Source organism: Lepidochelys kempii, chromosome 7 (genome assembly GCF_965140285.1).
Source record: "Lepidochelys kempii isolate rLepKem1 chromosome 7, rLepKem1.hap1, whole genome shotgun sequence".
Classification (NCBI taxonomy): domain Eukaryota; kingdom Metazoa; phylum Chordata; order Testudines; family Cheloniidae; genus Lepidochelys; species Lepidochelys kempii.
Window position 1 is genome coordinate 108,223,780 of NC_136386.1, and position 14,580 is coordinate 108,238,359.

Below are 14,580 nucleotides of genomic sequence, written 5' to 3' on the forward strand. Positions count from 1 at the left end.
CATGCATCGGCATGCATCCGATGAAGTGAGCTGTAGCTCACGAAAGCTCATGCTCAAATAAATTGGTTAGTCTCTAAGGTGCCACAAGTACTCCTTTTATTTTTTTTCAAAGGCACTTTTCAAATATGAGCTAACCTCACAATAAGCCCTTACAGCTAGGTGAAAGAGAATGATGTCCTCATTTTAAAGATAAAGAAAGTGAGACACAGTTATTATGGCCCTGATGCAGCAGTCCTTCCCTACTGAGCATGTGCTTAACTTTAGGCAACAGAGAGAGGCAATGTCACAGCTGATAATAATGTGAGCACCAGAGCCAGAAGCTTAGAGGGATGGAACCCTCTTGCTCTCTCTAGAGTATGAAAGTCAGCTCTGGCCAGCCTCATTTCCATGAATTAAAATATTGCTTACCCATGTGGTTTCACATACTGTGTTTTATTGCTTCAGCTGGAATTTATGGTCAGATTGTGTAAGTAGTAATAGACTGTTCCTGTGACTGTACTCATGAAAGAGCACAGAAATTGTGCAGGATATTGTTAGGGGATCTCCCCAACTTTGCAGACAGAGAACTAGGAACAGGACAGAAGGTGGTGGAGGGCTGTCTCCAAGAGACCAGCAGCTCTCTCCCAGGGAGCAGAAACTCTGTCCAAAGACCCTGTTTTGCTCCAGGTTCTCCACCTGGAGACTCTGAACATGTTGAGTGTACTGATTCTTTAGGACTGGACTGGACCGGACCAACTGAACCAGTAGCAGCACAGAGCTGACTTCATAGTGACAGCCAACTTCACTGGTGACAATCGTACCCCCAACAGGTGGTGCCTGCACAAAGTTCACCTCGAAGAGAGCCCCTATCGGACCAGCAGTGGCAGAGCTGATTTCACATAACTGTACCAGAAAGCTGCACATCACCGCAGGTCTTGGTGGTGCAGACTTCTCCAGATGACCAGCCAGCTGGAGGAGAGCCCCCCGCTTATGCCTCTCCTAATACCACTGAATACAATTGGACCAGTTGGTGTGGATCTAGGTGGGTGGGGATTGCTTTGAGACTGAGTCATACTCCTGAATCACTAGGTGAGTTTTGCTCATTTTATTATAGATATAGATACAAACAGAGAGGGGGGGAGCATTATCTTGTTTCTAATGTTTGATTTTCCTTTTCCCCAAACAAAAGGTATTTATGGTTCCATATTCCAAAGACTCCTGGGTGCTTATAAGTGAGGAAGAACCACCTAGAAAGGGAGTATATACTTTAATTTCCCAGAGCCAGAAATAAGGCCTGGTCTACACTGGGGGGGAGGGGGAGGATCTATCTAAGTTATGCAACCTCAGCTAAGTGAATAACGTAGCTGAAGTCGACGTATTTAGATCTACTTACCACGGTGTCTTCACTGTAGTAGGTCAACTGCTGATGCTCCCCCATCAACTCCGCCTACACTTCTTGCTCTGGTGGAGTACTGGAGTTGACAGGAGAGCACTCGGCGGTCGATTTATTGCGTCTTCACTAGACAAGATAAATCGACCCCCCCCCACTGGATTGATCGCTCCAGAGGTAAGTGTAGACATGCCCTAAGAGTACAGCTCTGGGTGAGTGCCTGAGCCATAGTTTTATTTATTCTTGAGACAGACTGAACCCAGCCCTTGTTGCTGCCATTGGCAACTGGCAGAAGTGTCATTAGAATTCAGGAGATCCTGACTCAGAGTCCTGTGCTCAGACCACGTTTCTATGTATACCCGTCACTGTAGTCTCGTAAATGTTGTCTCTCTTCTCTCCTCCCTGTTCCTCTGGAAGTGGTAGGAAGGAAGGAAGGAAGGAAGGAAGGAAGGAAGGAAGGAAGGAAGGAAAAGTTATCCAATATATTACTATACAATAGTTTTTGTGCGCAAAAGTCGTTCAAAACTCTTGAGAGTAACTGTAAATATAGTTCAGCAATTTAAAAATTAGCAGTGGGGGGTAGATATTAAGAGGCAAAGAATGAAATATATATATATATAATTACAGCAGAGATTTTAAATGAAATGGAGAGCTGAAGAGTCTGAAAGATGCAAGAAGACAGTTCTAGATGGCAAGACTAGAGCAGGACACAGCAAGATTCTGTCAATGGACAGAGCCTCTAGCCAGTGTTAGCTTAGCAGAGGAAACAAGGAAAGGAGCAGAGAGATTCAGAAAATCAAGGGCAATTTTGAATAGTATCTTGAACTGGATAAGGAGGCAATGAGGTTATCTGAGGTTGGAACAACAGGGTTGTACTTTGTATTTTTGAGAAGGCAGGGTACAGCTTCCCACAACTGCTGACCTCTGGAGAGTTGCTATTTTAGGATGTAATCACAAAGGGAATTGCAATAATCTAGATGGTGGGCAATGAAGGCACAGGTAAAGACTGTGAGAGTGGTGGGGGCATGCCAGGATTGTACATAGGCACTGATAACCACTTGGTGATATGGAGATTTACAAGCACGGTCAATTTGGGAGAAAAAACTTTCAGCATTAAGGTTGTCACTGCAGCTTCACATAGTGGAGGTAAGTGGAAGGCCTGTGTCACACAGGAGATAGAAGAGGGCATTCCCACTTGAGAGGATCACTTCAACATGTAAGATATTTAATTGAAGAGGGTGGAGATAAAGGCAGAAGTTTGCAAGCTTAAGGCAGGCAGAGAAAGGCAATAGTAAAGAAGTCATCAAACAGGGACAAGTTAGGATAACCCACATAACTTCAGTAGCTATGCTAAAAAATTGCCCAATCCTCTGGTTCCCTCCAGTGGCACAAAGAATCTGCAACCACAATTTAAATGGCCCTGGGAATATACATCTCCCTTGTGCAGGGAGCATGCAGGGGCATTCTCCCCTCAACATGAGCTAACAGAAATGAAGGGGAAGCCTGCTGCACCTCCTTTAGGCCTTGGGCACACCCCACTGTCCACTGGAGACCTCTCTGAGGGCTGGAGCACGACCATCCCAAAGCTCCTTCTGAGGCAGCTTTTCCCACCCCTTTCTGAACTCTGTGCCTACTGGGCCCAATCAAAAGGTATTCTGTATTTGCACCAATGGAATATACCCCACAGGTTGTTTCCCAAAGTCAGATTTTGGTGAATTAAACACAGGCCTTTAACAAAGTGATTGTTGAGCCATATGATTTCTTCATGTGCTCGATCACACATTAAAACCAGAGACAGCTTTTCTTTCCCCCCAGTGCCAGAATTATAGCTTTCTGCTCCAATGTATTCCACCTGAGACAGTATCTACTGCAACTGATGATGTTGTACATTGTGCAGCATCAGTCCTTATCTCCTCTGCAACAAGAAAGTCCTGAACAGAGATTTGCTGCCAGAATACGCAGCAGAAGCTTGGAGGAAAAACACTAGTTTAAAGAAAAGAAAAGAAGAGAAGAGAGAAAAGTAAACACAAGCTCTTTGGTCTCACAAGCCTAAAGCTCAGTTAAATGTAATAGAGGATTGTGGTACCCAGACTCAGGCTGACTAGTGCCTCACGCTGAGAGTAATCTCAAAGTTTTACATGAGAATTGTCATAAATATAAAGGGAAGGGTAAACCCCTTTGAAATCCCTCCTGGCCAGGGGAAAGCTCCTCTCACCTGTAAAGGATTAAGAAGCTAAAGGTAACCTCGCTGGCACCTGACCAAAATGACCAATGAGGAGACAAGATACTTTCAAAAGCTGGGAGGAGGGAGAGAAACAAAGGGTCTGTGTCTGTCTGTAGTCGTCTTGGCGGGGGACAGAACAGGAATGGAGTCTTAGAACTTTTAGTAAGTAATCTAGCTAGGTATGTGTTAGATTATGATTTCTTTAAATGGCTGAGAAAAGAATTGTGCTGAATAGAATAACTATTTCTGTCTGTGTATCTTTTTTGTAACTTAAGGTTTTGCCTAGAGGGGTTCTCTATGTTTTTGAATCTAATTACCCTGTAAGATATCTACCATCCTGATTTTACAGGGGGGATTTCTTTATTTCTATTTACTTCTATTTTTTATTAAAAGTCTTCTTGTAAAACACTGAATGCTTTTTCATTGTTTTCAGATCCAAGGGTTTGGGTCTGTGGTCACCTATGCAAATTGGTGAGGCTTTTTATCCAACATTTCCCAGGAAAGGGGGGGTGCAAGTGTTGGGAGGATTGTTCATTGTTCTTAAGATCCAAGGGTCTGGGTCTGTAGTCACCTAGGCAAATTGGTGAGGCTTTTTACCAAACCTTGTCCAGGAAGTGGGGCGCAAGGTTTTGGGAAGTATTTTGGGGGGAAGGACGCGTCCAAACAGCTCTTCCCCAGTAACCAGTATTAGTTTGGTGGTGGTAGCGGCCAGTCCAAGGATAACGGGGGTAATATTTTGTACCTTGGGAAGTTTTGACCTAAGCTGGTAAAGATAAGCTTAGGAGGGTTTTCATGCAGGTCCCCACATCTGTACCCTAGAGTTCAGAGTGGGGGAGGAACCGTGACGTGGTGGCACAGTGGTGGGATTAACCTGAAATCATTTTGAGATCCAGTTGAGATTTTTTGAACTAGAAATACAGATTTTAAAAAGGAATTTTTAGGAAGTCCAGAAAGCAGCTTTGAAACTGAAAGCAGCTTGGTTTCTCTCTGCTTTGTGGCCAAGCAGAGACAAAAGGGGATTATCTTGTGAATTGCAGGTTTTCTTTGCCTGGAGGCAGGGTACTTAACTCCTGCAGGGAAATTCACAGTCTTCCAACCCAGAGGTGTTTTTTTTTTCTTTTCTTCCTAAAAGTAAATAGAGGGTGTGTGCTCTACCCATTTGCCTGGAGACAAAAGTGGCAGGGTTTTTTTTAGGATTTTGATTTTTTTTTTGTTTTACAAGGAGCACAGGTTTGAAAAGAAATTTTTTTTTCTTTGGGCTGGGTAAGCAGGTTTCCAAGTAGTTGGAGGTTTTTTGCTTTAATTTGGGCCCAGAGCAGAGACAAGGGAATTGTCTTTTTCTGTAGGCTGACAATCACTATCAGAGAATAGGTATTCTATTCCAGCACAGCAAAATTTTACAGCCAAGTTTTGTTTGTTTATTTCTAAACCTCGGGTGTAAAGTTAGTTAAAAACAGAGAGGTTAGAATGGCCAAATCCTCGGCTCGACTACAGCTGGAATTAGCCAAATTTCAGGCTGAGGAAAAACAAAGGGAACATGAAAGACAGATAGAACTCATGCGGCTGGAGAAGGAGGTACAGGAGGCTGCCCACAAGAGGGAAATGGAGGCAAGGAAGCATGTGGAGGAGATGGAGAGGATAAAGGCCCAGCAGAATATACCAACAAACCCTAGCAATCCTTCTCCAGGTACCACTTCCCATCCCAGAAAGTTCCCCACCTACAAGGCAGGTGATGATACTGAGGCCTTCTTAGAAAACTTCGAAAGGGCCTGCCTTGGGTACAACATCTCTACTGACCAATACATGGTAGAGCAGAGGCCGCAGCTCAGTGGACCCTTAGCTGAGGTGGCAGCTGAAATGCCTAAAGAACATATGAACAAGTATGAACTGTTTAAATCCAAGGCGAGAGTCAGAATGGGGATAACACCCGAGCAGTCTCGTCGGAGGTTCCGAGCCCTAAGGTGGAAACCAGACATGTCATTTACCCAACATGCCTACCACATTGTGAAACATTGGGATGCCTGGATATCAGGAGCAAGTGTTGAATCTCCAGTAAATTTGCCCTTCCTAATGCAAATGGAACAATTCTTAGAGGGTGTTCCTGAGGAAATAGAAAGATACATCCAAGATGGGAAACCCAAAACTGTAATCGAGGCAGGAGAGATTGGAGCCAGATGGGTGGAGGTGGCAGAGAAGAAGAAAACTGGTCGCAGTTGGAGCGGAGACCAGAAGGGACCACCCCAGACCACACCCTATTACCGGGGGCCGCCCAAAGCCCCACCTACCTCCCAAAGAACCCTCCAGACCCCTTATCGTCCCACCACCCCGTTCTCCAGCAACCCACCTCGCCCCGGTGACCCGTCAGCTGGACGATGTTTTAAATGTAACGAGCTGGGGCATGTAAAGGCCAACTGCCCCAAGAACCCCAACAGATTACAGTTCATTGCACCGGAATCACACCAGAGGTCCACAGGCCCAGATACCTCCCAGATACCCTTGGAGCGGAGGGAAACTGTGAGTGTGGGTGGGAAGAAGGTCACCGCGTGGAGGGACACCGGAGCACAAGTGTCAGCTATCCATGCTTCCTTAGTGGACCCCAATTTAATCAACCCAGAGATCCAAGTGACGATTCAACCCTTCAAGTCCAACTCTTTCAATTTGCCTACAGCCAAGTTGCCTGTCCAGTACAAGGGCTGGTCAGGAATGTGGACTTTTGCAGTCTATGATGATTATCCCATCCCCATGCTGTTGGGGGAAGACTTGGCCAATCACGTGAAGCAGGCCAAGAGGGTGGGAACGGTCACCCGCAGCCAGGCTAAGCAAGCCGTGGGGCCTAGCTCTGTTCCGGAAACTTCTATCAGGGCCCGGTCAGAGGTGATGGACCTGGACCCCAGGCCAATGTCTGCAACAGCAGTAGTGGATCCAGTCCCATAGACCCAGATGGAACCAGTCCCAGAACCGGAACCAGCCAAACAACCAACACCAGACCCCGTGCCAGCACTGAATCCAGTACTTGCAACCTCAACACCAGAGGGCCCCACCGAACCTGAACTGGCAGCAGCCGATAACCCTACACAAGAGGCTCAGCCGGAGCCTGAATCCCAACATAGTGCACCAGCGGAGAGCGGTTCACAGTCAACAGAAACAGCTCCATCCCCTATATCGCTTCCAGAGGGACCAAGCCTATGTCCCCAATCCAATGAGGAACTGATGTCTCCAGCATCAAGGGAACAGTTCCAGACCGAACAGGAAGCAGATGAAAGCCTCCAGAGAGCGTGGACGGCGGCACGGAGCAACCCACCGCCTCTCAGCTCTTCTAATCGATCCAGGTTTGTTGTAGAAAGAGGACTTTTATACAAGGAAACTCTTTCTGGGGGACACCAGGAAGACTGGCATCCTCAGAGACAGTTGGTAGTTCCAACTAAATACCGGGCCAAGCTCTTGAGCTTAGCCCATGATCACCCTAGTGGCCATGCTGGGGTGAACAGGACCAAAGACCGTTTGGGGGGGTCATTCCACTGGGAGGGAATGGGCAAGGATGTTTCTACCTATGTCCAGTCTTGTGAGGTGTGCCAAAGAGTGGGAAAACCCCAAGACCAGGTCAAAGCTCCTCTCCAGCCACTCCCCATCATTGAAGTTCCATTTCAGCGAGTAGCTGTGGATATTCTGGGTCCTTTTCCGAAAAAGACACCCAGAGGAAAGCAGTACATACTGACTTTCATGGATTTTGCCACCCGATGGCCGGAAGCAGTAGCTCTAAGCAACACCAGGGCTAAAAGTGTATGCCAGGCACTAGCAGACATTTTTGCCAGGGTAGGTTGGCCCTCCGACATCCTCACAGATGCAGGGACTAATTTCCTGGCAGGAACTATGAAAAACCTTTGGGAAGCTCATGGGGTAAATCACTTGGTTGCCACTCCTTACCATCATCAAACAAATGGCATGGTGGAGAAGTTTAATGGAACTTTGGGGGCCATGATACGTAAATTCGTAAATGAGCACTCCAATGATTGGGACCTAGTATTGCAGCAGTTGCTCTTTGCCTACAGAGCTGTACCACATCCCAGTTTAGGGTTTTCCCCATTTGAACTTGTATATGGCCGTGAGGTTAAGGGGCCATTGCAGTTGGTGAAGCAGCAATGGGAGGGATTTACACCTTCTCCAGGAACTAACATTCTGGACTTTGTAACCAACCTACAAAACACCCTCCGAACCTCTTTAGCCCTTGCTAGAGAAAACTTACAGGATGCTCAAAAAGAGCAAAAAGCCTGGTATGATAAACATGCCAGAGAGCGTTCCTTCAAAGTAGGAGACCAGGTCATGGTCTTAAAGGCGCTCCAGGCCCATAAAATGGAAGCGTCGTGGGAAGGGCCATTCGTGGTCCAGGAGCGCCTGGGAGCTGTTAATTATCTCATAGCATTCCCCACCTCCAACCGAAAGCCTAAGGTGTACCATATTAATTCTCTAAAGCCCTTTTATTCCAGAGAATTAAAGGTTTGTCAGTTTACAGCCCAGGGAGGAGACGACGCTGAGTGGCCTGAAGGTGTCTATTACGAAGGGAAATGTGCTGGCGGTGTGGAAGAGGTGAACCTCTCCATGACCCTTGGGCGTATGCAGCGACAGCAGATCCAGGAGCTGTGCACTAGCTACGCGCCAACGTTCTCAGCCACCCCAGGACTGACTGAACGGGCATACCACTCCATTGACACAGGTAATGCTCACCCAATTAGGGTCCACCCTTACCGGGTGTCTCCTCAAGCTAAAACTGCTATAGAACGGGAGATCCAGGATATGTTACAGATGGGTGTAATCCGCCCCTCTGAAAGTGCATGGGCATCTCCAGTGGTTCTAGTTCCCAAACCAGATGGGGAAATACATTTTTGCGTGGACTACCGTAAGCTAAATGCTGTAACTCGCCCAGACAACTATCCAATGCCACGCACTGATGAACTATTAGAGAAACTGGGACGGGCCCAGTTCATCTCTACCTTGGACTTAACCAAGGGGTACTGGCAGGTACCGCTAGATGAATCTGCCAAGGAAAGGTCAGCCTTCATCACACATCTCGGGCTGTATGAATTTAATGTACTCCCTTTCGGGCTGCGAAATGCACCCGCCACTTTCCAAAGACTTGTAGATGGTCTCCTAGCGGGATTAGGAGAATATGCAGTCGCCTACCTTGACGATGTGGCCATATTTTCGGATTCCTGGGCAGACCACCTGGAACATCTACAAAAAGTCCTTGAGCGCATAAGGGAGGCAGGACTAACTGTTAAGGCTAAGAAGTGTCAAATAGGCCTAAACAGAGTGACTTACCTTGGACACCAGGTGGGTCAAGGAACTATCAGCCCCCTACAGGCCAAAGTGGATGCTATCCAAAAGTGGCCTGTCCCAAAGTCAAAAAAACAGGTTCAATCCTTCTTAGGTTTGGCCGGTTATTACAGACGATTTGTACCACACTACAGCCAAATCGCTGCCCCACTGACAGACCTAACCAAAAAGAAACAGCCAAATGCTGTTCAGTGGACCGGAAAGTGTCAGAAGGCCTTTAACAAGCTTAAAGCGACACTCATGTCTGACCCTGTACTAAGGGCCCCAGACTTTGACAAACCGTTCCTAGTAACCACAGATGCATCCGAGCGTGGTGTGGGAGCAGTTTTAATGCAGAAAGGACCTGATCAAGAATTCCACCCTGTAGTGTTTCTCAGCAAAAAACTGTCTGAGAGGGAAAGCAACTGGTCAGTCACTGAAAAAGAATGTTATGCCATTGTCTACGCTCTGGAAAAGCTACGCCCATATGTTTGGGGACGGCGTTTCCACCTGCAAACCGACCATGCTGCACTAAAGTGGCTTCACACCGTCAAAGAAACTAACAAAAAACTTCTTCGGTGGAGTTTAGCTCTCCAAGATTTTGATTTCGACATCCAACACATCTCAGGAGCTTCTAACAAAGTGGCTGATGCACTCTCCCGTGAAAGTTTCCCAGAATCAACTGGTTAAAATCGTCCTTGAGATGTGGAAAATATTGTTAGTCTTTATGTACTTGGTAGTATATTTAGAGATGCATGTGTCTTATTAACTCTGTTTTCCTAGAGCTCCAGGAAGAAATCCCAGCCAGTGTTTCACCCTAGCTGAGATTTGGGGGGCGTGTCATAAATATAAAGGGAAGGGTAAACCCCTTTGAAATCCCTCCTGGCCAGGGGAAAGCTCCTCTCACCTGTAAAGGATTAAGAAGCTAAAGGTAACCTCGCTGGCACCTGACCAAAATGACCAATGAGGAGACAAGATACTTTCAAAAGCTGGGAGGAGGGAGAGAAACAAAGGGTCTGTGTCTGTCTGTAGTCGTCTTGGCGGGGGACAGAACAGGAATGGAGTCTTAGAACTTTTAGTAAGTAATCTAGCTAGGTATGTGTTAGATTATGATTTCTTTAAATGGCTGAGAAAAGAATTGTGCTGAATAGAATAACTATTTCTGTCTGTGTATCTTTTTTGTAACTTAAGGTTTTGCCTAGAGGGGTTCTCTATGTTTTTGAATCTAATTACCCTGTAAGATATCTACCATCCTGATTTTACAGGGGGGATTTCTTTATTTCTATTTACTTCTATTTTTTATTAAAAGTCTTCTTGTAAAACACTGAATGCTTTTTCATTGTTTTCAGATCCAAGGGTTTGGGTCTGTGGTCACCTATGCAAATTGGTGAGGCTTTTTACCAAACCTTGTCCAGGAAGTGGGGTGCAAGGTTTTGGGAAGTATTTTGGGGGGAAGGACGCGTCCAAACAGCTCTTCCCCAGTAACCAGTATTAGTTTGGTGGTGGTAGCGGCCAGTCCAAGGATAACGGGGGTAATATTTTGTACCTTGGGGAAGTTTTGACCTAAGCTGGTAAAGATAAGCTTAGGAGGTTTTTCATGCAGGTCCCCACATCTGTACCCTAGAGTTCAGAGTGGGGGAGGAACCGTGACAAGAATATTCATTGAATAAATTGCTACACTGTGAAACTGCAGTACAATCTAGCCATGGATGCAATTACCAGCACCTTTTGGACTTTATTTTTCAACACAATCCAAGGACTGAACTGTACCTCTTAAGCACTGCCTGCTATATGGGGCAGTGTGAAGACTCATTGTCCCATGAGGAGCACAAGTTAACAATGTGTTTCAGAAAGGCACGTCTAGCTGCGTGACCTGATTGCAAACTGGCCAGTGGAGGGCAAGGAGTGGAGCCATAGCTCCATCTACTCTTCACCCTCTTTCCATCATGGTAGCCATGCCTACTGCACCCACTGGCAGAGGCTTTGATTCTTGGATGCCTTCGAATAGGCCAAGCAAAGGTTATGAAGGCTTCTTCTTCTCTGCTTCTCTATCATATGCAGCTGTGTGAGGAAACCACAATCTAATCTGACATGAAGCAGCCGGCAAGTTTTACTGAGAGTCGTGAGTGACTAAAAAATTTTTGACTGAAACATTTTCCCATTGGGAAAAGTAGTTTCATCGAAATTGAAATTTTCCATAGAAAAATGTCATCTTTGGCTTTTAAAAATTTTCAATAGAAAAATTCAAAATTATTTTTTTGTTTAATTTCAGCTTAAACTATAATTGTGTTTTAGTTTCTCACAATTCTTGCCTTTCACCCTGGAAAAAAGGGAAGAAAATTTTAAAAAGAGAGTTGCCTGAAAATCCAGAACTGATAATGATTTAAGAATGGTTAAAAGTTTCCATTTCAGATGGCAACATGCTAATATCTACCCTGTGAGCTTGATTCTGCAGCAGCTTACTCCACGAGTCATCCTTTTAGTTTCAGTTGCTAAGAGAGCAAGAGTCCTGTACATTTTCATAGCCTGTCAGGCCACAAGAACAGAGCAGACTGGCAGAGATGCAGACTACAACCCCTGAAGTCATATGCACACACAGATCTGTCAACCAGACCAAAGCTGGCAGGCCTAATTTTATACCTATGATCCTTCCCCCCATTCCTCTCATTACAAAAACTGAAAGGACACACAACTTTCTCATAAACTGCTGAGTTGTACTTTGCCAGTTAAGTGTGATTACAAATTCAGACTTTAGATGAATTATTTCTTCCAATGCAGCTGTCAGGTTGGACATGTACAGCACAGGATATTTTAGATTAGCTCAGTTAATCTACACTGTGAGTAGGGGAGGAGGCTGAGGCCAGGGCTTTGCCCATTCCTTAACTTTCCCTGCCCACCTACTCCAAGGGGAGTAGCCCCACTTACACTGATCTGCCGGGACCCAAGATCTAGGTAGCTCACACTTGGGAAGGGGAATTCTTACTCTTATTCCTTTCTTCAGGCACATAGTCTGAGTCACAGCCATTCCCTCAATAATTAGTTGCACTGACAGCTTCAATATTCTCTTGAATATGGTTCTCTGACACTGCTACAAAAAAACAGGATCAGAGAATTGTATTCAAGAGAATCTAACTGAAACTCTGGAGAATCCCCAGACCCACTGAGGGCAGGGTTCTGCCTGGTCCTATCACACGTGCACAAAGGGAGAGTGGAGAGAAATCAGAAGGGACAAGCAGCTTCCCCAGCCACTTGCACGGCCTGCATAAGGGCCAGGCAGAAGTTCTGTCAAGATCCAACTGTCCTCCATATTCATCCATGAGTAGCGCCTCCAAAGGGAGCAGGAAGAGAAAGGGAGGTAAGAAACCCTGGATGGTTTCCCCCTGCTCCCGGTGGTGGCTTCCCCTGCCCTCACAGGGAATGGGGAGTAAAGGGAGGGCAGCCTGCCAGGAACCTGGGAGCCTGTGGGGTAGAGCTGCCAGCAGAGCTTAGAGACCAGGCTCTCAGCTCCCCACACTGCCCCTCTTAGATCAGTGCTCTTGGTGAGGTTGCTCACCACCAACCCAAGGAGGGTAATATGGACCACCACAGTAATTACTGCATTGGTTGTAAATCAACCTAATAGAGGTTGAATTAAGTTTGTAGTGTAGACATACCCATAGTTTGTAATTCCAGATGGCGGCAGTGATGTCCCTAAACTGACAGTTTCCCAAAAGTCTTCTCAGGGTTCCCAGATTGTCTCGGGGGATCTGCGCTTTGCATCTCGTGCACTTCCTTGTAAGAGTTCAAACAGTCCAGAGATGCAGGATCTTCCCTTGAATCCATACTTATAGCTTCTGCTCACAGAAAACAAGATGACAATGGCACTGCCCACGTGGGCTTTTCCTTTGATCACGGAGAGTGAGAAATGCATTTTGAGTCTTTGACCTCCAGACATCACACACAATGACCACTTGCTTTGAAATTAGCACTTTTCTGCTGAAGTTCTTCATTTGCATTCCACAAGGCGCCTTTCTTGTTTGATGGGTTATTTCATTACAGGAGTACACACAATGTAAATGTTTGCTACTACATTATAACGGGATACAGATAAGTGAAAACAATGCAAGTAACATCCCAACAGTTTTCATGAAGTTTAAACACTAAATACAGTCTCATACTTTTAACAATCACTTTGATCTATACTACTAATACACAAATGAATTGGCCTGGGGCTCTGGCATGAGCTGGCACCTGGTCTGCTAGGGTCACACACCCCCTTAGTATTTACTAGATGTGTTAACTTCCTACAGCTTTCTACAACATGAAGGTTAACACTTCTTCACACTGTAGCATTTGCACATAATATATTTAGTTTGCTGTACTTAGGGACAGATCATCAATAGTTCATAAAAATAACCAGAGTACAGGACAGAAATCTCAACCAATTCTCACTTGCTGTGTTTCATCCACATTTTTCCAATCAAGAGAGTATAGAGCACCCAAACCTGTTGGTTCTGCCACATTTGCATAGATCTTGGGAGATCTGTGATGTCAGGGCCATGGAGATCACTTTTCTTCCACCAGATCTATTCCCTTGGCCTCCTCAGCAGCATGTCTCCTGCAGGGACAGGGCTCCCTTGGGCTGGACACCAGCAGGTAAATGAGATCATTACAGTACTTTTCTGTCTCTTGTAACCATTCTAAAGGTAAAGAGTCTAGAGACTGTTTTAAATAAAGTAGCTCACAAATTTCTTGCTCTGGTAAATATTATCTTCCCCAGTTAGACAGTTTTTGATGTTAAGTGGCTGTCCTGTAAGCCTCCACAGCCACTGCACTACAGACATTTAACTCATAACTATGCTCTGTAAAAGCACTCTTATATTCCAAGAGCATGAAAAGCCCTCTGTAAATGCTATTCCATCCATTGTGTGACTGTCACTCAGAGATTACAGATCATCTTATTTGTGACAGTATCTATTGCTTTTTTTCTTTGAATTTCCTAATCAAACCTATTAAGTAAATAAATAAATAAACCCTGTTAGAACACATTAACTTTCCCACTAGACCACAGAGCAAAAAGCCTGTGTATGGAGACACAGCAGGGGGAGAAAAAAAACAAGACAGTAGCTACAGTAGATAGCTAAAGAAGGGCAGGGGGAAGGACTGAAAGCATTCAAAAAAGAGAAACATTAAAAACACTTAAAGATGTGTGTACAAATACTAAATTAAACCTGACAGCACCCAGCAAATGTGAAATAGAGAAATACTAAAATTGATATCAGGTTGGCAACTTCAAAGAGCAGGGAAAGGGAGAGGGCAAAAGCAATCATCTTTTAAATAAGAGATGTCTAGGAGGAAGCAATAAGCAATCAAATTTCAAATAGAGGCCTAGGAAGAAGACAGTACAAAGCATTAAGAGTGTATAATGGAAAGTGAAGGGTGAGGGAGGGAAGTTGAAGAAATAACATTCCATGCTGAAGCATATGTGGAATCCCAGACACAAAGATGTATATTATTGGTGTTTATAGGCATTGCTGCAGTGTTGCAGAAAGTAACTGAATTTGGGTGTTTTATGGGTTTTATGGTGGAGAGCCATATTGTTATAAATACAGTGTATTTGTGTTGGATTGTTGATGTCTGAAGGCTTTTGAAATTACATTGCTATCACCTAGATACCTCAGTGGAAGGTCTATTGTGG

General features: G+C 45.2%; 1 pseudogene; it reads left to right on the forward strand.

Annotated features, from left to right (window-relative positions):
- Positions 1-2,346: 2,346 nt before the first annotated feature.
- The window catches only part of LOC140915211 (zona pellucida sperm-binding protein 3-like), a 44,055-nt pseudogene continuing 31,821 nt past the window's right edge, over positions 2,347-14,580 (forward strand).